The sequence below is a fragment of the Syngnathoides biaculeatus genome, chromosome 9 (assembly GCF_019802595.1).
Source record: "Syngnathoides biaculeatus isolate LvHL_M chromosome 9, ASM1980259v1, whole genome shotgun sequence".
Lineage (NCBI taxonomy): Eukaryota > Metazoa > Chordata > Actinopteri > Syngnathiformes > Syngnathidae > Syngnathoides > Syngnathoides biaculeatus.
The window spans coordinates 24,165,181-24,190,342 of record NC_084648.1 but is presented as its reverse complement, the minus strand read 5'-3'; positions in this window follow the sequence as shown (position 1 = coordinate 24,190,342).

Genomic DNA, 25,162 nt, shown 5'->3' with positions numbered 1-25,162 from the left:
TACGGATTAGAGATGGTGGCACTGAAGAAACAACAGGAAGAAGAACTGGAGGTAGCAGAAATGAAGATGCTGAGGTTCTCGCTTGGAGTGAACAGGTTGGATAGGATTAGAAATGAGCTCATTAAAGGGACAGCCAAAGTTGGATGTTTTGGAGACAAGGTTAGAGAGAGCAGACTTAGATGGCTTGGACATGTTCAGAAGCGAGAGAGCGAGTATATTGGTAGAAGGGTGCTGAGGATGGAGCTGCCAGGCAAAAGAGCGAGAGGAAGACCAAAGAAAAGGTTGATAGATGTTGTGAGGGAGGACATGAGGACACTGGGTGTTAGAGAAGAAGATCCACGAGATAGGCTTTGATGGAAAAAGATGACACGCTGTGGCGACCACTAACGGGTCAAGTCGAAAGGAAAAGAAGAAGAAGAATCATTGTGGGTGTGCTGATGTAGCTAAAATATAATCTTGGGACAGGCCACAGGACACACTTGCCCTGGTCCCTGTAAGTGTCAGAACAGAAACCCTCAAAAAAACTAAAATAAATGTTCAATGATGTCATTTAATACTGTTGATAACACATATTAGTGTCTTAAATAATTTTTTAACACTGTTTGACTTAAACATTTTTTTTATTTAATATTTGTGCATAAAATGTTCGTGGATAGTGGACTAAATCCTCATTACACATCTTTGGCCAAGACTTCAAAAGCAACATCTGGCTCATCTCCAATCTGAAAAACATCCATTGTGGCTACCTTTGGTGATTTGGTCCAGTTCTGGTGCCTCCTGAATTCATGAACAGTGATCCCATTTTGCTCCCACAACATGTCATCCTTTGTGCCATCCAAGGCATTTCTGAGGAAACAGTTTTTGAATCCCAAGAGTTTAGGTCCTCCAGTGTAGCCTCTCGCTATCAAAACAACATGAGGTCAAACTACATACAAACAAGGGTAATGGGCACATTTAAAAAAAAAAAACAAAAAAAACCCATCATTTCAATTGTGTGCACTCTCCCAGTCTTTTTTTAATGTGCTCATTATGCTCGTATTACGGAGTTTGAGCTCATGTTGTTTTGATACACACTTGAAGCCATTGAGGTGAGCTATCGTTGTTTCAGACTGCGGTGCTACTTCCAGGTTGGCGGCGTCATCGGCACAAGTAATAATACGTTTCTTTTAAAAGCAGCTGCACAACTAGCCGTTGAAGTCGACATTTTTTTTTTGTCTTGGTTTAAGTTAAAACAAACTCACGGGAAGTCGTTTCTGATCTTTGGTGCAGTAGCAACAAACATTCCATGCGAATGTTCGTGAAATGCAAGCTCCCCAAGGAGGTCATAGAGTTCAAGTTGGGGGCACACATTACCGTATTAAATATAAATGTGTAACATAAGAAATCGAATATCATATCGAAATGTATATGTATACTTTTTTTTTTTACCACACCAACTACCTGAATACAACTATACAATGTGATTGTATTTTTTATTTTTCATCCATACCTAAAAATAATGCATCCTATTAACTTTTTGAAAATATTTTGGTGCAAAATTTGCACATTATTTTTGAGAAATTATGGTAAATCTAGAAGCATCTCCATCGTCCAGGGAAAACTGTCAAACCAGCACTTTCATATTGGTAAAGAAACAATTCCAACTGTCTCCGAGAAGCCTGTGATGAGCTTAGACCGGTGGTACAATGCCAAGTCGAGCAGCTCAGAAAGGATGTAGCCAGTGGCCTGGAAAAGATCGACAGAACCCTGCTTCCTGGGAAGTTGAAGCTCTGGTGCTTGCAGTACGGGTTACTTCCACGACTCATTTGGCCACTAACCCTCTATGAGATCCCATTCTCAAAGGTAGAAAAGCTGGAAAGACTGATCAGCTCGTTTGTGAGGAAGTGGCTTGGCCTTCCCAGGTGTCTCAACAGCATTGGGCTCAATGGTAAAGGGATGTTACATCTGCCCATTTCCAGCCTGGCAGAGGAGTGCCAAAGTAAGACTGGAAATGATGCTACTAGATTCCAGCCATCTGCTGGTAGCCCAAACTGCCCCTATCGTGGCCACTGGGAAGAAGTGGACACCGGTGGCTGCAACAGAACAGGCAAAGGCAGCACTCAGACACAAGGACATCGTTGGCCGAGTGCAGCAGGGGAGTAGTAGCCTTGGGATTGGGGCCAGGAGACCAGTATGGAGAAAGGCCACTCCTGCTGAGTGGCGGATGCTGGTGGTCCAGGAGGTACATCGAGAAGAGGAAGCACAAAGGCGCGCCCAAGCTGTGTCACAGGCTAAGCAAGGCCAGTGGTTGGCCTGGGAAGGAGTGGAGTCAAGGAAGATCACCTGGAAAGAGCTGTGGGAGATGGTTGCATTCAGGGCAAGCTTTAACATCACAGCTGTATGTGACGTCTTACCTTCACCAACAAGCCACCAGATAGCGGATAACTGAACAGTGCACGAGACTGGAAGCTGCTGGCAGACCTGGATAAAAAGCTGCTTTCCATCCGAGATTGCAACTAGCACCCTACCACCAGATCTACTGCTTTGGTCTGTCTCTCGCTCTCGCTCGTCTACGTCATTGAGCTCACAGTGCCCTAGGAGGGGGCAGTCGAGGAGGCATATGAGTGGAAGCAGCTGAGGTATGCAGGACATGCGTCCGAAGTGCAACAAATCACTAATGTATACACGAAGAGCTGATGTATCACCCCACATATATTCTCGATCTATCAATTTCTATAGTTCACTATTAGTCCCTCCACATTCCAGTTGTATAGCTGGGTTCACGATCCTTGTCTTGCATGCTTCTTCTTCTGTCGTTTATTTCGTTTACAGGGTGTAGCGCTACAGTCTCGTGCAACATCCATATTTAATGTGTCTTTGATGTAGATCCAGAATTAAGTACTTTTCTTATCAGAATCTGAATCCGAATCAGCTTTATTGGCCAAGTCTGTAACAACACACAAGGAATTTGTCTCCGGCAGTTGGTGCTTCCCTGGGACAAGATTCATGTTGAGTACTAAGAAGAAGAACAAACAACTAAAAAGAATGAAGAACAATAGACAATCAATTAAGAGGGAACCCTTTCTTCACAGTCACAGGTGTCTAAAGATGTACAGCAGTTGTCTCAACCTGACGGTCCACGGGACTTTTGAGGCCCGTGAGATAATATTTTGTGGCCCCCACCTTAATATGAAAGTTTAATGTTCGTGCGGCCCTTGAGTTTTACATGAATGGCACATTTATAGTGTTGTGTGCAAAGCCAATCAATCATGGTGGGGTAAATGGCTCTCGGGCACGTGCAAGCAGAGAAATGTTTTTCTGAGAGAAATTTACAGCAGAGTTGCCATGTAGCGTTTTACTAGTAGTTTTGTACACAACTTGTTAACGCGAGCATCTTTATGTATCTTTTTTCATTCATTCATTTTACAAGCCGTTTTCCTGACCAGGGCTGTGGTGGTGCTGGCGCCAGGTATCATCGGCCAAGAGGTGGGCTACACTTTGAACTTGTTGGCAGCAAATCGCAGGGCACATGGAGACAGACAATTCGCACTCACAATCACACCTAAGGACAATTTTGAGTCCCTAATTAATGCATGTTTTTGTGGATGTGGGAGGAAACCGGAGTACCCAGAGAAAACCCACGCAGGCACGGGAGAACACTCCACACAGATGGGGCCAGGATTTGAAACCCGGACCTCGAACTGTGAGGCCAAGGGTCTAACCAGTTGCACCACCACGCTGCCTCCTAGTTTATCTTAATGTGCTTACAGCGCTGTGCACCCACAGCAACTCTGTCAACTGCCACTGATCCTCACCAAGGTGAAGCAGGACAACATCACACATCACAGAGGCAACCAGAGAGGTCAGTATACTCTAAGGAACATTGCCTACCTATAGCGCAGAGACTTTAAAGTGCATGGTGAACAGACTGGAGACCAGGACTCAGATTTAATCGATAACAACACCAGTAGACAAATGGTCAAGGGAGTTAAAGAAGGCTTTGCAGAGGCAGAGGGGATCAGAGCTGTGGTAAGATCATCAAACCGGGGGCCTTGAGAGACATGCTCGTGAACAAAGATGAATTGATGGCGGAGGTGTGGAAGCAATTTTGAGAGGTGGCTGTGGAGTTTTTGACCAACTTATTCAACAGAATACTAGTGGGTGAGAAGATGCCTGAAGAATGGAGGAAAAGTGTGCAAGTCCCCATTTTTAAGAACAAAGGCGATTTGCAGAGCTGTGGGAACTATAAAGGAATAAAGTTGATGAGCCACACCAACCACCTTAGCCAACCTAAGTTATGGGAAAGAATAGTGGGGACTAGACTCAGGACAGACATAATTATCTGCGGGCAACAGTTTGGTGTCATGCCTAGAAAGAATACCACAGATGCATTATTTGCCTTGAGGATGCGAGTGGAAAAGTCCAGAGAAGATCAGAAGGAGCTACATTATGTCTTTGTGAATGTAGAGAAAACCTAGGACAAAGTACCAAGAGAGGAACTGTGCTAGTGCCTGTGTAAGTCTGGTTTTGCAGAGAAATCTGTCCAAGACTTGTATGAGGCCAGTAGAACAGTGGTGAGGTGTGCTGTAGGTGTGACAGAAATTTTTAAGGTGGAGGTGGGACTGCATCAGGGATCAGCTCTTAGCCCCTTCCTGTTTGCTGTGGTCATGGATAGGCTGACAGATGAGATTAGACTGGAATCCCTTTGGACCATGATGTTCGCAGATGACATTGTGAGCTGCAGTGAAAGCAGGGAGCAGGTGGAGGAACAATTTGGAAAATGGAGGTATGGACTGGAAAGGAGAGGACTGAAGATTAGCCGCAGTAAAACAGAATACATGTGCGTAAATGAGACAAGTAGAAGGGGGAAGAGTGAGGCTCGAGGGAATTGAGATAGCGAGGGTGGACGACTTCAAATACTTGGGGTTGCAGGGATTTGCGAGTTTGGACTCTACGTGTGTTCATGACTCGAGGAAGATATGACCAATAATGAAAAAAAGTTGACAGCAAATGGATTTATTACAAAGGAATGTGCAATACAGACATCCGGGTCTTATCTAGGTATCTGTCGCACACGAGACGTGTGTCTTCTGGCAGGATAGCCCAAAGAAGAAGACCAAAGCTGCCCACTAACACAAGGTTTTTATATGTATGGGTCCATGATAAATGAATAATAATAAAGAATAATGATAAGTGAATAGCATGAGTGTGTGCTCAGTGAGTGATTAAGATTAAAGCTCCTGCAAGTCAGGTCCATCAGGATGGATGGCACTGACAAATAGGGCCACCACTTCCAGACCCGTAGCACCACCCCCAGGAAACCACCCCTTCCCACACACACACCCCTGCTGGCACCCAATCCCCAACCCCTGAGTGTGGTAGGTGTACTCCCACATCCCTACCCCCAAACTAGCCAGGGATAGCAAAAATGACCACATCAAGCCCCACAGCCCACATGGAAGCTCCCTGCACCCTGGGAGGAAGAAGAGGGGGTGAGTGCAGAGGGACACATGAAATGGAGAGAAGAGAGAAAGCCAGCTTGAGGAGCAACAAAGAGGGCCCGCTGCCCGTACCAGCAGACAAATTTCGTTTGTGATCATTGTTACTTTGGGAAAATTGTTTTATACTGTACAATGTATGAAGGAATCTCTGAAGCCAAATTGAAAACAGGAAAGCCCAGTTTACTTTTTCATTAGCTTTCTCTGCATCAAGTGACATAATAAATGTGTCTTGGTGTTTATGCTGTCAAATGCATCAAGTGACATAATAATTGTGTCTTGATGTTTGAGCATCAAGTGACATAATAAATGTGTCTTGGTGTTTATGCTGTCAAATACATCAAGTGACATAACAATTGTGTTTTAGTGTTTATGCTGTCAAATGCTGATTGTGTGTGTTTCTTTCGGCTTGTCCCTTTCGGGGTCGCCACAGCGCATATATATGCGAACCCACAACCCCTGGTTTACCAAACCAGTGCTCTAACCACTGAGGTACGGGGCCTCCAGTGAAATGCTGATTACATTTAGTAAACATCTGACATTACTTGTGGAACTTATATGTTTATAAAACCTATCTGATGAGAGTGAATTATCGTTGGGAGTACCTTTTTAAGCAAGGGCTTTTGAGATAATCTTGATATCTACATTAATCTGTGATAAGGGACAGTGATTAGCTGAAAGAGTGGGGTCTTTACCAGGTTTTAGTAATAACTTAATTGAAGCTGTATTCTATGGCGACTAATTTGACCATTATCATTTATCTCCTTGCAGCCCTATGGGGGCACAAACCAGTGCAATCTGTAGGCCGGTTCCAAGCCCGGATAAATGCAGAGGGTTGCGTCAGGAAGGGAATCCGGCGTAAAAATTGTGCCAAACAAATATGAGCGTTCATCTCAAGAATCCCATACCGGATCGGTCGTGGCCCGGGTTAACAACGCCCGCCCCCGGCACTGCTAACCTGCAAGGCTTCGGTGGAAATTCAGCTACTGTGCGTCAAAGACAAAGAAGAGGAGGAAACCGGATCTATCGTCAGATGAAAAAGAGGAATGCAAAGAGCCTACAACTGAGTGTATGGACTTTGAATGTTGGGACTATGACAGGAAAAGCTCAGGAGTTGGTTGACATGATGATTAGGAGAAAGGTTGATATACTGTGCATCTAAGAGAGCAGGTGGAAAGGTAGTAAGGCTAGAAGTTTGGGAGCAGGGTTTAAATTATTCTACCACGGAGTAGAGGGGAAGAGAAATGGAGTAGGGGTTATTTTAAAGGAAGAGCTGGCTAAGAATGTCTTGGAGGTGAAAAGAGTATCAGATCGAGTGATGAGACTAAAATTTGAAATTGAGGGTGTTATGTATAATGTGGTTAGCGGCTATGCCCCACAGGTAGGATGTGACCTAAAGATGAAAGAGAAATTCTTGAAGGAACTAGATGAAGTAGTTCTGAGCATCCCAGACAGCGAGAGAGTTGTGATTGGTGCAGATTGTAATGGACATGTTGGTAAGGGAAACAGGGGCGATTAAGAAGTGATGGGTAAGTACGGCATCCAGGAAAGGAACTTTGGGGGAAAGATGGTGGTGGATTTTGCAAAAAGGTTGGAGATGCCTGGAGTGCACACTTATTTCCAGAAGAGGGAGGAACATATAGTGACCTACAAGAGCAGAGGTAGAAGCATGCAGGTGGATTATATTTTGTGCAGACGATGTAATCTGAAGGAGGTTACTGACTGTAAAGTAGTGGTAGGGGAGAGTGTAGCTCGACAGCATAGGATGGTAGTGTGTAGGATGACTCTGGTGGTGGGTAGGAAGATTAAGAAGACAAAGGTAGAGCAGAGAACCAGATGGTGGAAGCTGAGAAAGGAAGAATGCTGTGCGGCCTTTCGGAAAGAGGTAAGACAGGATCTCGATGGACAGCAGAAGCTCCCGGAAGACTGGGCTACTGCAGCCAAGGTGATCAGAGAGACAGGCAGGAGAGTACTTGGTGTGTCTTCTGGTAGGAAAGGGAAGAAGGAGACTTGGTGGTGGAACCCCAAAATACAGGAAGTCATACAAGGAAAGAGATTAGTGAAGAGGAAGTGGGATACTGAGAGGACTGAGGAGAGGCGAAAGGAGTACATCGAGATGCGACGTAGGGCAAAGGTAGAGGTAGCAAAGGCTAAACAAGAGACATATGAAGACAGTTACACCAGGTTGGACACGAAAGAAGGAGAAAAGGATCTCTACAGGTTGGCCAGACAGAGGGATAGAGATGGGAAGGATGTGCAGCAGGTAAGGGTGATTAAGGATAGAGATGGAAATGTGTTGACTGGTGCCGGTAGTGTGCTAAATAGATGGAAAGAATACTTTGAGAAGTTGATGAATGAAGAAAATGAGAGAGAAGGAAGAGTTGAAGAGGCAAGTGTGAAGGACCAGGAAGTGGCAATGATTACCAAGGGGGAAGTCAGAAAGGGACTACAAAGGATGAAAAATGGAAAGGCAGTTGGTCCTGATGACATACCTATGGAGGTATGGAAGCAATTTGGAGAGATGGCTGTGGAGTTTTTGACCAACTTATTCAACAGAATACTAGCGGGCGAAAAGATGCCAGAAGAATGGAGGAAAGGTGTTCTAGTTCCCATTTTTAAGAACAAAGGGGATGTTCAGAGCTGTGGGAACTATAGAGGAATAAAGTTGATGAGCCACACAACGAAGTTATGGGAAAGAGTTGTGGAGGCTAGAGTCAGGACAGAAGTAAGTACCTTCGAGCAACAGTATGGTTTCATGCCTAGAAAGAGTACCACAGATGCATTATTTGCCTTGAGGAGGCTAGTGGAAAAGTACAGAGAAGGTCAGAAGGAGCTACATTGTGTCTTTGTGGATCTAGAGAAGGCCTATGACAGTGTACCAAGAGAGGAACTGTGGTACTGCATGCGTAAGTCTGGTGTGCCAGAGAAGTATGTTAAAATAGTACAGGACATGTATGAGGGCAGCAGAACAATGGTGAAGTGTGCCTTCGGTGTGACAGAGGAATTTAAGGTGGAGGTGAGACTGCATCAGGGATCAGCTCTGAGCCCCTTCCTGTTTGCAGTGGTAATGGGTAGGCTGACAGATGAGGTTAGACTGGAATCCTCTTTGACCATGATGTTTGCAGATGATATTGTGATATGCAATGAAAGCAGGGAGCATGCAGAGGAACAATTAGAAAGATGGGGACATGCACTGGAAAGGAGAGGAATGAAGATTAGCCGAAGTAAAACAGAATATATGTGCGTGAATGAGAAAAGTGGAGGGGGAAGAGTGAGGCTAAAGGGAGAAGAGATAGCGAGGGTGGACGACTTCAAATATTTAGGGTCAACAATCCAGAGCAATGGTGAGTGTGGTCAGGAAGTGAAGAAACGGGTCCAAGCAGGTTGGAACAGCTGGCGAAAGGTGTCTGGTGTGTTATGTGACAGAAGAGTCTCTGCTAGGATGAAGGGCAAAGTTTCCAAAACAGTGGTGAGGCCAGCCATGATGTACGGATTAAAGACGGTGGCACTGAAGAAACAACAGGAAGCAGAACGGGAGGTGGCAGAAATGAAGATGTTGAGGTTCTCGCTTGGAGTGACCAGGTTGGATAGGATTAGAAATGAGCTCATTGGAGGGACAGCCAAAGTTGGATATTTTGGAGACAAGATTCGAGAGAGCAGACTTCGATGGTTTGGACATGTTCAGAGGCGAGGGAGTGAGTATATTGGTAGAAGGATGCTGAGGATGGAGCTGCCAGGCAAAAGAGCGAGAGGAAGACCAAAGAGAAGGTTTATGGATGTGGTGAGGGAAGACATGAGGGCAGTTGGGGTTAGAGAGGAAGATGCAGGAGATAGGCTAAGATGGCAAAAGATGACACGCTGTGGCGACCCCTAACAGGACAAGCCGAAAAGAAAAGATCATTTATCTCCTTGACTGTTTAAAAAAAAAAAAAGAGGGGCAAGAATTAGCCAAAAATGTTTAATGAACTCAACAGGGATTTACTGAGCCGCTTATCCTCACGAGGGTTGAAGGAGTGGTGGAGCCTATCCCAGCTGTCATCGGGCAGGAGGCTGGGTACAACCTAAACTGGTAGCCTGTCAATCGCAGGGTACATGGAGACAGACAATAGTTGCACTCACAATCACTCCTAGTGACAATTAAGTCTCCAAAAAATGCATGTTTTTAGGATGTGGGAGGAAACCAGAGTCCTCGGAGAAAACCAATGCAGGCATGGAGAGAACATGCAAACTCTACAGAGGCGGGGCTGGGATTTGAACTCCAGTCCTCAGAACTATGAGGCCAATGATCTCTAGCTGTACCACCGTGCCGCCCACTTTTCTTTTAAGATTGACATAATTCTCTGATAGTTAGAGGAGCATTGAGGTTGTCTCTTGCTCCGACATTTAACTGAGGAATGTTTAAATCCTAAATTAAAATGTCCATTACTTTTTGTTCTGGGCTCTTCAAAGTTGCGGATAGGCTGCTGTAAAAATAGTACTCAATTTTATTTATTTCCTGCGGTGACTGTGTGGAGTTGCCATTGATATTTTGTCATGTCATTGTCACTATCCAAGCCACTTATCCTTAGAAGGGTTGCAGGAATGCTGGAGCCTTGCTAGCTTCAGGCAAAAGGCGGACTACACTCTGAACTGGTCGCAAGTCAGTCAAAGGGCAGATTTCAACACCATCAATCGATCGCATGCTGTCCGGACCAAAGGCAGGCGTGTGTACCACTACACCATCAGCGACTCCTTGTTGATATCTTGAATAGCTGTAATTAATTACTTTTTTTTAATCAGGTTGAACCTGATAGGAAAGGAATTATCCCGATTTATTATTTTGCACAAAGTTAGTGAAACTTAACTGTTGAAGGAATCCACTCTTTTGGCTAAAAATGAAATCAAATTGATGTTTTGCATTTTTAAGTTGATTTTTAAGTGTAGAGGATTACTTGCATACTCTTTTCTTTCTTGCTTTTCTTTTTGAATATCATATTATTCTACCTCTCAAAGCACCTTTTCCGGTTTCCCACAACAGAGATGGAGATAAGGTTGGAGAGTCGTTGAATTTCAGAAACTCATCCCATTCCTTCCTGACAAAAGAATCAAAATCTTGGTCCTTTAATAGGGATGTGTTGAAGCACCATGTTTGTGGGAGTCCCAGATGTGATCCAACTTTTAGATCAAGAGAAATTGGTGTGTGATCATTCATAACGATTGGATGTATTTTCACAGTCACCCTTTGAACAGCTGAGAAATATATCAATTCTTGAGAAAGACCAGTAAACTGACAAGAAAAATTTGTATTCTCTTTTTATGGGTTTTTTCAGCCTCCATATGTCAACGAGACCAAAATTATCCATATACTGTCTTAATGTATGAGAACATTGTGGCTTATTGCTATTTGTAAGATTCGAGTGCTCTATTTGTGGATTTAATGTACGACTAAAGTCTCTTCCCTCCTATAGTAATTATAGGATTGTCTGACAAGTTCAACAAGTGTAAAGAGCATGTGAAAAAAGGGTGTATCATCTTTATTTCAAGCGTATACACTGACAATTGCTTAAATCTTATAGAATAATGTGGCCTGTTTATTTCAATATCAGCCATTCGGATACACAACTGTACTATTTATTCTAAAACGTAATCTATTATGGACGAATATTGAGACTCCTCTTTGTCTAGAGTTATAGAAGACTAAAAATAAAAATTAGAATTAGTGAGGCATTTTTCTTCTGATTTAGTCAGGTGCGTTTCTTCTCATAGGAGTAAAATATGTTTTTAATTTGGTGTTATAATCCATAATCTTCATTGTTGTTGGCTCTGATTGAACGTCACTGACATTCCAAGACCCAAAAGTCAAGTGTGATGTAAAATGGATGTGTGCATCACAATCTTATATAGATTTAAAAAAGTATCAAAAAACCTAAATGATTTTTTAAAATCTATATTATTCTCAAATCTTGGAATGACGACGACACATCTATTTGATCATTGAGCAAGCATATATCGTCAATAAAACATTAATTTATAGAGGTCATGCACCTATGTCATAAAATCACGTGACTTTTGTTTACCTTGCCATATTGCCGGTCTAACAAAGCATTGTTCAATGCTAAGTCGGTTGGAGATAGTGTTTGACATTTAGAAGGTGAAAATAAATGAAGGAACATGGAAAAATTAGATAAACTCAGTGTAGAGGACCCGTATTTAATGCCGAAGTCGATGTTTTTGCCAAAAGAAATTGGACTGTTAATTCGCTTCCGCTTGTTTTGGACAAGTGGATATACACAAGTATCTGGTGAGCAAGTTGTCGGGATTTACACGGAAAAGTATGAAAGCGTACAAAAGTCTGGACGCATACAAATACTTAGTTGCTGGATCCGTTCTCAGTCAGGAATAGACCCAACATAATGACGAGGAGACGGCTCGTGAATGCAGAAGTGTTCGGCCACACGTTAACCTTCGCCGGAATCCATCGATCTTTTCAGCTAGTATTCAATAAAAATACCAATATTTATATGAATGACCCCTGGTTTTACAGAAACTCACATTCATTAACTATGATTGAAAAAAAAGAGGACAGAGTCGTCTTCACAAATTTAAACAGAAGCGATTGCGGCCACACTTAACCTCCATAAGCCTCTGCAACAGACATTTTTTTTTAATACGCATTGTTCTCAAATGAGCCAACTTGGCATTATAAATCCTTCTTGGTAACTTGAGATTGAGAATAGTTCCCTCCTGAAAGTGATCGCTGCACAAGCATTTCCGTATTTTGGTTGGGCACCATACATCATGTTTAATTGCCAAAATCCATCGATATTTTCTGGTCTTTTCAACTGGTATTCCATAGAATGATCTCTTTGAATATCTGTCTTGTCTGTTGTGACAACCAACACCACAACAAATCTCGGGTATCGTAAATATTCTCCTCCGGTTCAATGTGTCCCACAATGTCGAGCAGCTCTGTTTGACCAGCAATATGGCGCGGTGAAAATGGTGATGTCACATGCACGAGTTGTAAACAGTATAAGGTCTACAAGATATTTCAGTCTCAATTAATCTTCAGTGAACAAATAATTTGCTCTTCTCCAGAAGCTTGGAGCTCTGGAAATTTAGGCTGTATCCTGTGAAGACATACAAATTCTCTCATCACATAGGTAAATAGCCTCAACCCCCCGAATACACATGTACACACATATGAACCCAGCATGCTGTAAATCATGAGACCACCCATGACCGGGAAGACCACCATGTTGTCCAGTACACGGGTGCATGCTTTTGATCACCAGGTCTGAGAACACACATAAAACCTATAAAAAGTGGGCAAACACACACACCTATGCAAAGCTATAATACTGTCACACAGAGAGAGAGACACAGTCACACACATGGCCACTAATGGAGTCCTGGTTTTATGTTTTTTTTTCCTAATGACTTTGAGTGCACTGAGATGTGTGTGTGTGTGTTTGTGAGTGATTGAAAAAAAAGTGTTGGGGCACAAAGAAAGAGCCAGAGAGAGAGAGCAAGAGAGAGAGACAGACATACAGACAGACAGGTAGTCACAGAGACAGAGACTTATTTTGGTTTGGAGGGAGAGAATGGATCGAGCACAATTGAAGCTGTGTGTGACATGATGTAAACTAATGGGCTGACTGATTGAGGCACACACAGTAGGGGGTTGTGTGTTCGGATGGGGATTAACATAGAACACAAGGAAGAAGTGCAGGGCTAATAAATTCAAATGGTGCAACCGGAACAGCTGAATGTTAGAACAGCTTGTACTGAAAACAGTGTTAAATGGTCATAGTTCAATAAGTAAAAAATATGACTATCTTTAATACAACATATAAATGATCACAATTTGAGTCATATAAAATTTCTATTCTGCCTGCCATTTGCTAGATCCAGTTGCATGCAACAGCTGCTGTAGGTGGTACGACTGTGATATGGCTGAAATAATGGTGACATTTGTATAAAAGAAAATGTTTACAATTCTTACCTAAAAAGTAATTATTTTTAATACAATGACTGACGAACCATTGTTTCTGTCTATGTGTAGTGGGTCTAACTTTGCATTGTGTATTTCGGATGGATAAATGAGAAGACACACTTTTCCTGGTTTCAACTTGGTTTAATCTTCTCCCTCTCTCTTGGAAAACCCACGAACAAGAGGAAGTAGGTTTCTCCCATCACACAGTAAGTGCGGCTTCAAAAGAAAATATGCAGCCTACTTCTTGTGTTTCTCAGATCTTCCATTTGCATGTAACAGCATTTTGAGCCTTACAATGATATATGATATATGAGTGTTCATCAGACGAATTCCATAATGGTTAGGGCGTGGCCCAGGCTTCCTACACCCACACCCGGAAATGTTAACCAGCAAGGCTGGCAGGCAAAAGAGCGAGAGGAAGACCAAAGAAAAGGTTGATGGATGTTGTGAGGGAGGACATGAGGACAGTTGGTGTTCGAGAGGAGGATGCACGATAAGCTTAGATGGAAAAAGATGACATGCTGGCGAATTGTTCAGGGTGTACCCCGCCTCCTGCCCCTTGACAGCTGGGATAGGGTCCAGCACTCCCCATGACCCTTGTGAGGATAAGCAGCTCAGAAAATGGATGGAGGTAGTGGAACGGAGAGTGTTTCTCGACAACACAGAATGATGGTGTGTAAAACGACTCCGTTAGTGGGGAGGAAGACTAAGACGACAAAGGCAGCGCAGGGAACCAAGTGGTGGAAAGTTAGAAAGGAAGAGTGTTGCACGGGTTCTTTTTTTAATTATTCTGATGTTTATTGAAAATGCCTTTGGGCAGAAAAGTGTTTTCAGTGACAGACAGAGGGACTGAGTGGACAATGGGCATAGGGGTGTGAGCTACAGCAGCACAATAGTGAGAGTCTAGATCAGGGGTGTCAAACTCATTTTAGTTTGCTGGCTATCTTCACCCCAATTAGATCTCCACTGGGTTGGACCACAATATTTTTGGCCTTAAAACTTTTCAAAATCTTCCCCATTGTTTGATTTCAAACAATTACGAGTACTTTCAGAAAATATTCACATCTATTCATTATTATTTTATTGCAAATGAGTCATCTGAAATTTGTCACCCAAAATTACTTCGACAGTTTTAAGTTAAGTTATTAAGTTATATTATAAGGTTTTGACTGAAGTTTTGTAATATTAAAACATTTCTGCAGGAAGTATTCATTTTCACAGAACTGTAGTGTGAACATGGGAGACCATTTTATATTATTGTGGTCGTGATATTTGGCATCATTTGGCCCTCACAAGTCCACCATTGTCATTTAAGTATTTCCAGTTCACCTTCCAGTGGACAAAATCTGCAACAAAAATTGCTTTTATTGATAAATAGTGAACGTGTTCTCCATCCCCACTGGCTACAGTAGAGCCACTGACTGGCCAGTTCTGGCCAGCGGGTGTATGGTTGATATTGCTGGTCCAGATATTTGCACACAAGTAACACAAGTTCTTATTTGTTGATGGGGGGGAGACACGCTGTGAGGGACATGCAATAAATAACCAAGAGAACAAAGATGAAACAGGGCAGAAAAGTGCAAGACAGGACAGGATGTAGGAAATGAGCAATGCGGTGCTACTGACACATTAGTGCAGTGGGATTTTTTTAAAGTGTCTAAACACCTATAGTAACCTGGGATTTGATATATTAATATAACCTGTGTTACTAGTCCCAGCACCAGCAATTAAAGAAATAAAAGATGATGTCTATCAAACATTTTAGTGAATTAATGTCCCCATTGAGCAGGGGAGCCAACCAGGGGAACTCCCTCTATCCCACAGGACTTAGGGAGGTCCCCAGCCCTACCTAAATCCTCCTCACATAGCACGACCCATCAGCCCTACGACCCTGGAAAGCATGGTGACCTCAGCCACCAATAAGGCCCACCACAGGGGCCATCTTCCCCCCAAAAATGGTCATAGCCCACCAAAAGCAACCCTACATTAAGTGCCTGTTGTGAGCTAGGACAGGCGAGGTAGCAAAGAGAGAGGAACGGTAGCACTGGACCACCCTAAAAGGTGCACCACATGATTGACATATAACGGGATGCACGTCTTGTCGAACGGAGTTGTTTGGATTTTGAAATCAGCGACGACTTTTGACACCTAAGTCCCTCCTGTACAGTGGCTGGCACTATATATCACAATGAGTTGTAATCTACATTTATTAGGAAAAGATGGATCACCACAAAAGATGATGATTTGCCCCAGAGACAGTTTTTGGTCATTCGAAAGTAAAATTTTACAGTGGTGTCCTCATGAGTCACTGTATAAAAACACTTGTGTGTTCAAACAGGAGATTGTTATCCGAGCAGCCACGTGTATCAAGCTAAAGTTAATATTAAGTTATATTTTATGGAAATACAAAAAACACATCCCCCAGTACATGTGGTGTTTCAATAAGCAGCTAGTGCAGTGTGGCAGTCTCTCTTGCCCGCTGGCATACAAACAAGGGAACATGGACAAGTTACATCTCATGACATCTGCACATGACCTGTGTCAGCTTTCAACAGCAATTACACATGAATGTGTACATTTAATTCAGGTTGCTGCTTGTATTGACATTTCTCCAATGATTTTAGATGATCTTATTTCATCCAAAATGTATTAACAACAGGCTACCTCAAAATGCTTTTAAGACAAACTAGTGGAGTGCTTTGTGATGGGCTGGCAACCAGTTCAGGGTGTACTCCATCTTCTGCATGAAGATAGCTGTGATAGGCTTCTGCAGTCCCACAACCCTTGTGAGGATAAGCAGCTCAGAAAAATGGATGGATGGATCGTGGAGTGCTTTCAAAGAAAACTTCAGGAGTGGAGGGTATCACAAAGCTACTGTTAATGAGCTTTGTTTAGAAAGCATAAATACTGTACTTCAAGTTAATTCTACCTTTATATTTCAGAGAGAAACAAATTTATTATAATAGTTTGTGGAGCCCAAGAAATAGTCTTGGCCACTTCCCAGCCCAAGTGAAATGTGAATACTCACTGCCCACCCTATTACAGTTGTTGCCATATCCTTGACTAGCAACCATTTTACTTGTGCCGTGATTGGGTGTGGTGGGGCATAATGCATTCAAATTGATGAGACTGGAACCAAGAATTTGCATGTTTACTAGTGTGTTCAGGGTCATTGTCTTGTTGAAACACCCATTTCAAGGCCATGTCCTCTTCAGCATAAGGCAGTGCTTCTCAATTATTTTCTGTTACACCCCCCGAGCAAGAAGAAAAAAAAGTATGTCTTAATTTGTTACATGGTCAGCTAATCATATAAAGGTTTTGGCTGCTACTTCTCTTGCTGTTTTATCTGCAAATGCATTTCCTAATGATATTTTGTATTTGATATTCCTTTTGGTAATTGAACTGCTGTGAGCAAATTTTGTAGTAGTTTTGCATGTGTCCTTGTGTAATGCATTTAGTTTGTCAGTCAGTCTTGTTCCTGCCACCACAAATCATATACCATCTGAGTACAGACAATCAATCATGATTTTGGCTGGTGTGTGTTGTTATAAGTGTATAGTATCTTATACGACATGGTCACATGCAATGAGTCACTTCCTATTTTGTATTTTGTCATTTTGTGGTTATTCAATCATGTCTCGAGCTGTTTGCAGATAGAGATCTCCTGTTCTTGTGGGAGGTTTGCTTGGAATATCTTAGGAGCAATAATAGAGAGCTGGATTCCTATTTTGTAAGATATTTAACTGTCCTCCCAGGAATTACTTTTTTTCTTTTTACTTCTATATATCCTGTCAGAGAGGGAATTAAGCCCAGTCCTAGTTTCAGCAAGCCATCTCTTCCCAACAAACGTATGGGGCAAATTAAAAGTTGCATTTTGGGAGCATTGGTTATGACATTTTTGATGCGAAGAGGGCTGTTCTAGTCATGCGGTGGTGGGTGTTTTGTTTTTAGGACTGTCATGTGAAATGTGACCTTTTTCTCAACAGCAGCAAATAATTTCTGTTTGATCAAATTCGCATCCCCTCCCCATTACTCTTCCCCTGCGTCTTGTTCGTCTCTGGCCACGATTATTAAATGTTTCATATAAAGCTCCATAAAATCTCCTTCCTCTGTCAGAAAGGTGCCAACGTTCTTTTTCTTATTTTGTTGCACTCTTTCTGCGTGTAGTGGTTGGGTAAGGTATTGTTAGAGGTTGCTAGTTGGTTTGTCAACCCAATGTTTTTCAATCCATTGTTTTGCAGGATTATTTGAATTCGCATGAAGAGCATTTCTCTAGAGTGTGAATTTCAGGAATGCCACTATTTGCTTATAAACATGCAGTCATTCCGATTCTATATTCTTCAAATGGTTCATTGTTGCTTTATTTTGCTCTTCCAATGGCAGAAAAAAAATAGCTTTTTGTCTAAATCTGGAAGAAGTCCTCTACATTAACTATTGAACTCCCTCCTGCTCCCTGCTGCTGTGAGAAAGTACTTTGCTGTCATCTAAATTTGTTGTACTTCTACACCATTTAACTGATGAGATTTTCTCAAGTCTTCCATTCCCTGGACGAGTTATATTACATCAACTTTATGAGATGTGATACCTTTTTATGGCCGTTTTCACATCTTCTTGAGTCCAGTTTTTTGTGTGTGTGTGTTTCTTATATTATCCTGCAGGTTAACTATATGCATTGTGTGTGTGTGTGTGTGTGTGTGTGTGTGTGTGTGTGTGGTGTGTGTGTGTGTGTGTGTGTGTGTGTGTGAGTGAGTGTGTTGAGCTGGCCACCATAGCCATATTGTGTTTTATTTTAGTAGGACATTGGCCATCTACAAACTTCTCTTCCTTACACATTTTTTTCCAGATGTTCTGTATAACCTATTTTCTATTTATCAAGTCTTTTGCTATTATTTTTTTCCCCTGTTGGAGTCGGTGGTTCCCCTATGTTGACTATACTGACTTCCTCCTGAACAGGGTGACAATTATTTTCTGTTTGAAATCATTCTCAAGCTTCTACCACAAGTGGTGGAGAATTCTTACCTCTCCATCCTCAAACAGATGACATTCAATTTCCTGTTCAAATGAGGTAGCGAACCTCCACTCACACTTTTACTCATGCACACGTTTCACGGAGCTCAAGTACGTACAGGACACACCCTTTTCTCAGATTTAGTGACTAATATGTCTATTCGACAGGGACAGTAGTATAGTATACAGTATAGTATTCTTGAGGTTTGGTTCTGCAGCAGTCACCCAGACAGGCATTCTCTCATTCATCATGAGTGTGTGAGTTTCCTACTCACCAGGGATGTCTTTACTTCCTTCGGCTTCTCATCAACCCTCAGCCTCCAGAAGCACAGTCGAGGCCCAGTCCTGGAAAGTTGGAAAGGGTCTCCAGTGCCGTGGCCACGGTCTTTGCCTGGACGTCGACTCAGCCCCTGGAAACCTTAGGTATCTTGAGATCCGGCTCGAAGGACCAAGTAAAGGTCAGGTTTACCAATTAGACACTCATTAAACTGGTAAAATACGAAGCAAAGACACCAGTTCTAGTCTCGCGAGGAGAGAGGAGAGGAACTGTCTCATACAATTCACCACTGCACTCTGATTATCCTCTACTCAGCACCTCTATTTATTTAGTTTCAAAATGCCCCTTATTTACATGGATGTTACAAAAAGGAGACGGGTGAGCAAAACATAGTTGGAAATAAAGTGTACTTGTTTGTTCATGTGTGTACTTGTTTGTTCATGTGTGTGCAAGTGTGTGCATGTGTGTGGAAGATTCCTGAGTACATGTGTGGTCATCATTTCTTTAACAGACAACAGGTGCTCCTGGTTCTAACAGTTCTGGTGATTAGATGTTTTTGTTCTTGTGCTCTCTCCTGCTACGCGGCTGCCACGTTATCTAGAGCAGAGCAAATCATTTCTTCATTGGAAGCAGATGTATGACAATTAAATTCACAATTATTCCGACAGAACTGGCCAGAACAGGACAGAGCAGGGAAGACGCGGCTTCGCAGGGCACATCGACCGTGATGCCGCCTGCCTGAGGATCAGCCATCTCCTATCCGGGTGGGCTCCATTATGTCATCCTCTCCTACCTTTGCTCCCCCACTTCCTGTGTGCCGTGAGTACGTCTCAACTACAACCCACTCACCACCGCATCTGGTTTTGGGTTCAGATTTTTCGGATTACGAGGAAGATTTAAAATTATATGACCGACTGCCTGATTCTGACTTCGACAATGAACTTGAACTTTCACTCCTGGTGATGAGTCTTGAGCAGTTTGTTTCGCGGTCCCATGCTTCCCGCTCCTGTGTGCTCTCACCCGGTGAGTCCAACTCATCTTCCTCTAAGCCTTTTTTCGGAACCCATTTGGTCATCTATCCAGGCCCTCCGCATGGCGGCAAGAGGAAAAGCCCAAGCTGGGTGCCCCCTTGCGCCTCCTCCTGCACAGCTGCTAAGACAGCAAAGCCACTGCAGACAATCGCCCAGTCCGTGCCAACAATCAAGCCACAGAGTCATCCCGCTTCCGCTCCAGCAACAGCCGAACTTCAGCCAACCTCCGCTGGCGCTTCGCCGCCAACCAAGCCCGCCCCAGCGATGGCCGAGACTCAGGCGACTTCCCCCGGCGCTTCGCTGGCAACGGAGCCGGTGGGTTCCAAGTCGACAATCTTTGAAATTGTGGATCCTATGGCTAGGATTCAGCGACCATTGGACATTCTCGTCCCAGGATTGCCACAGCTGTTTCGAGTCCATGCGGCAGTGAAGAGCGACCCACTGTCGAGCCAAGCCTACGCCATGGTGCCGACTGAGCCGCTGCCGAGCCACTCCCACGTTGCGGTAGCAGCCGACCCTCTACTGAGCCAAGGCCGCATCACGGTGGCAACTGACTTCCTGGCAAACCACACTCACGTCGTGGTAGCAACCTACTGAGACAAGCCCATGTTGCGGTGGCGACCGACCTGCTTCCAAGCCACGCTCACGTTGTGGTGGCGACAGATTTCCTGGTGTACCATGCTCACGCTGCAGTTGCAACTGACCAAGCCAAGTCCACGTCGCAGTGGCGATTCAACCGCTTCTGTGCCACGTCCACATCACAGTGGCGACACACTCACGTCCCTGTCCAGGCGGTGGCGACGGCTCATCGGCCACCTCACATTCCTGTCCAGGTGGTGGTTAAGGCTCGTCAGCCGCCTCACGTTCCTGTCCAGGCGGCGGCGACGTCCCACGTCCCTGTCTCGACGGCGACCGGCCTGCGGCCGCCTTCCACTCCACGCCTCAACAGCAACTGATCCTCGGCCACCTGAGGCTCACACTACTGTCTTGACAATGGCCGGCACGCAACCTCCTCACACCCCTGTCTCGACAGCGGACGCCTGCCTCTCCTGCTTCGATGGCGATCCATCCTCGGCTGCCTGATGACCACACTTGAAGGGCTACCAATCCCCGGCTGCCTCCCGACCTAGCCTCGGTGGCGACCAATTCACGGCCGCTTCACAACCAAGCCTTGGTGGGAACCGATTCCCGTCCGTCTGATGACCACACCACAGCAACAATCGCCGCTCCCCTTCATGGATGTTAAATGGTGGAGTGGAAGGTTTTGCGGCTTGGTTGGTGCGTGGAGTGGAAGTGTCTATTTCAAATCTACAGTAAAAACTATTTAGGTTATCGGGTAGCCTGCTCTGGTTTTCTACCGGGGGAGAATGTTCCTTGTAGTTAGTAAGCGATTGTAATATTTGCCATACTGATTTGGAGTCATTAGCGCTGAGATGTTTTTCCAGTTTAGCTGCATAGTCCCTCTTTGCAATGTTAATTTCTTTCGTCAGCTGGTTTCTAGTGCAATTGTAGAGGGCCCTGAACCCCACTAAGGTATGGAATCTCTTTAGCCTGGTGGAGTTGCCCAAGTATGTCTGAAAACCACGGCTTGTTGTTATTGACCATGCGAAAAGTTTTAGTTGGAACACACACCTCCTCACAAAAAACTGACATACGTGGGAACAATATCCGTCAATTCATTCAGGCTTTGCGCAGAATTTTCAAAGACATTCCAGTCTGTGCAGTCAAAGCAGCTTTGAAGTTTTGATTTTGATTTGATTTTGTGAGGGGGGGGGGGGGTTGCATGCGCGCATCGCTGTAAATAGTATCCGGGAAGTGTTGTGTGCTTACATGTATATATCCATCCATCCATCCATCCATCCATGCAAACTCCACACACGGAAGTCCGGGATTGAACAGCTGCACCACCATGCCGCCTCATAAAGTGTGTTGTTGCTTATACAGTATTAGCACAAGAGGCTATATCTCAGCAGCTAATAACCAGTAATGATTAGATGCATGCAAATTTCCCCTGCTGGTGAACGAGCCTCAACTGCCACAGCCACAGCTGTATCCTGTCAAGTTAACCCCATGGGAGGTTAAAGAATCAGAAATTTGGGTGCGTTTTCTCAGTTTTGTTGCACAACACATCTGCATTTTGGCTTAGCTAGAACAAATGGTCTGTAATGCTAAGCACCGGAGACGTCAGGGGTGGAGTCAAGGATGTTTCTTCCATGTTTGGCTGTGAAAGCTGGCACACATCCAGACTTTGCTTGGATTTCAAAAATGTTCTTTTTTTAATTTTTTTTTCAATTAATGTCCAAATTATATGTAATAATAATATTATTTCACTTTGGAGGATTTATTGTACAATTGAAATTTGGCGAGAGTCTTCCTTAAATGAAATGGCTATTTCTAACCATTTTTGTGTATTTTTGGAATTACAGATTCTTCCAAAAGTTCAGACAACCTCTATCCCTATTCAGAAAAGGTACATAAATGAGACTACTGCCACTAAGTTTATGGAGACTGTGGCTGTGCCACAGACTGTGAATGTTGACACGGTTGATGAACTTTTGGACAATTTCACCTCGAAAATCACAAATGCCATGAATGCTGTCGCTCCTGTTAATACTAAGACCATCTTGAGGCGAGCTAGAACACCATGGAGGAGCACAATGATGTTCAAGAGATGTAAATTGCAGTGTAGGAAAGCAGAACGCAAGTGGAGAAAAACTAAACTACAAATTGACTATGACCTTTACAGACAGTGTCTTTGTAATTTTAACCAAGAGTTAGTGTCGGAATAATTGTGAATATAATTATCATACATCTGCTTCCAATAAAGAAATGCTTTGCTCTGCTGTAGATAACGTGGCAGCCGCCTAGCAGGACATAGCAAGAACAAAAATATCTAATCATCAGAACTGTTAGAACCACGAGCACCTGCTGCCTGTTATAGAAATGATGACCACACATTTACTCAGCAATCTTCCACACACATGCACACACACATGAACAAACAAGTACACTTTGTTTCCAAATATGTTTTGCTTGCAGTCACCTTTTTGTAACATCCATGCAAATAAGGTGTGTCTTGAAACTAAATAAATAGAGGTGCTGAGGAAAGGATAATCAGAGAGTGCAGTGGTGAATTGTACAAGACAGTTCTTCTCCACTCTCCTCGTGAAGTTGAACTGGTGTCTTTGCTTCCTTTTTGTCCAGTTTAATGAATGTCTAATTGGTAAACCTGACAGTTAGAGCTAGACAGCAACATTTTTTTTAAATCACCAGTAAGAACCTCAACAATAGGAAAGGTGTCCGTTTTGGTCTTGTTGGATCTCAGCGCTGCTTTTGATACGGTAGATCACAATATACTGCTAAACAAGTTGGAAACGTGGGTAGGACTGACTAGAACGGTCCTTAAATGGTTTAGGTCCTACCTGGAGGAAAGGAGCTACTTTGTGACCATTGGAGGTGCTCGGTCTCAGTGAATGGCAATGACCTATGGGGTCCCTCAAGGGTCAGTTCTTGGACCTCTCCTGTTCAGTCTGTATATGCTACCCTTGGGTCAAATTCTTCAAAGCTTTAATTTTGACTACCACAGCTATGCAGATGACACACAGTTATATTTAGCAGTGTCTCCAGATGACTACAGTTTAATCTGGGTATTGTGCCACTGTCTAAATCAGATAAAGCCAAAATGTTCTTCAACTAAATCACAACAAAACTGAGACAATTGTTTTTGGCAATAAAGAAAAGAGAATTGGTGTTAGAAAACACCTGGACTCTGTCTTTAAAAACAAAAGACCAAGTCCGAAACCTTGGTGTTCTGATTGATTCCGACCTGACTTTCAACAATCATATCAAATCAATCACAAAAATTACCTTTTACTTCTTGTATGTGTCAAGAAGACTACGAAAATCTTATCCATGCTTTTATCTCAAGTAGATTTGACTACTGTAATGGTCCTCTGACTGGACTCCCCAAAAAGTGTATTAAAAAGCTACAGCCCATTCAGAATGCTGCAACTCGGGTTCTGACCAAAACAAAGCGGTCAGAGCATATAACTCTAATCCAAAAGTCCTTGCACTATCTTATGGTCAGCTTTAGAATAGATTTTAAAGTTCTGCTACTGGTCTATAAATCACTAAGTGATTTAGGTCCTGAATAAATGAAAGAAATGCCAACGGAATACAAACCCAGTAGCGCTCTGAGGTCGACTGACTCATGTCAAATAGTGGAGCGCAGAGACCAAAACAAACATGGTGAAGCAGCATTTAGCTGTTATGCTACACAAAAAAGTAATAAGTTGCCATCGGAGGTGAGATCAGCCCCAGGTGTGAATATTTTTAAATCCAAGTACAAAACTCTTCTTTTTTCTCATGCTTTTTACAAAATATCTACTTTTTGATAATATTACTTGCACTGTATGCGGGTTTAATTGTGTTTTTTTATATTTTGTTTGTCATTTTTATTGTTTTTATGCCGTTTTAAATGTTTTATATCTCTTCGTTTTCAAATGCCTTTAATCATGTAAAGCACATTGAGTTACCTTGTGTATGAAATGCACTGTACAAATACATTTGCTTTGCTTTCCTTTGCTTTGCTAACTGTAGGCACACATGCATCATCTACTGTGTGCTGTCACATTTGTATTTGCATTGTTGGACAAAGGGTTCCATAATTGCAAGCTGATGTGAAAGGGGAAATTATCGACTGTGTTTTTTGTTCCCAATTGAAGAAATTGGGTGGGATGATTATGTTTAAAATGGATTTTGTTATTTTGAAGTTTTAAGTTATAAGGCAGCATGTCTTTGTTGCAACTTCATACAAATTTGACTTATCAGTTGAGTGGTGTGAGCAGGATGACTGCGTTCATCAGGTGTCAATCCAAAATGTCCCCGTATCATTTTGCTGGCATTTGGCTTTGGAAGTAATTCCATTAATGACACTCAATTTTCTGTGACTCTGGAGTTACCGGCACACCGTTAGAAAAATTAACTTGGTGCGTGTGAGCCCTGTATATCAAAAACGCATACGCTCATGCCCATATATGCGCACAGACAATCCGATAAAATGTCCCTGCCCTTGACTATGTCTTTTTGCCTTAGAGACCATGATGGTTTTCGTGTGTGTTTTCACATTGCGGAAGGTTTTTTTTTTTTTTTCTGTGATCGTGTCGATATGTGCCCTGTGACTGACTGGTGACCAGTTCCAGGTGTAGTCCGCCTTTAACCCAATGTTAGCTGGGAAAGGCTCCGGCAAACCCATTTGTGAGATGATGTTTTTTTTGCCAAGATTGCCCACCCTAAGTACTGGGATCGCCACTGACCCGTTGTACACGTGTGCAGAAACACCTCAAGAGATGTTGGCGGTCCTGCTGGCTGCACTCTGGTACTTAGGGTGGTTGAC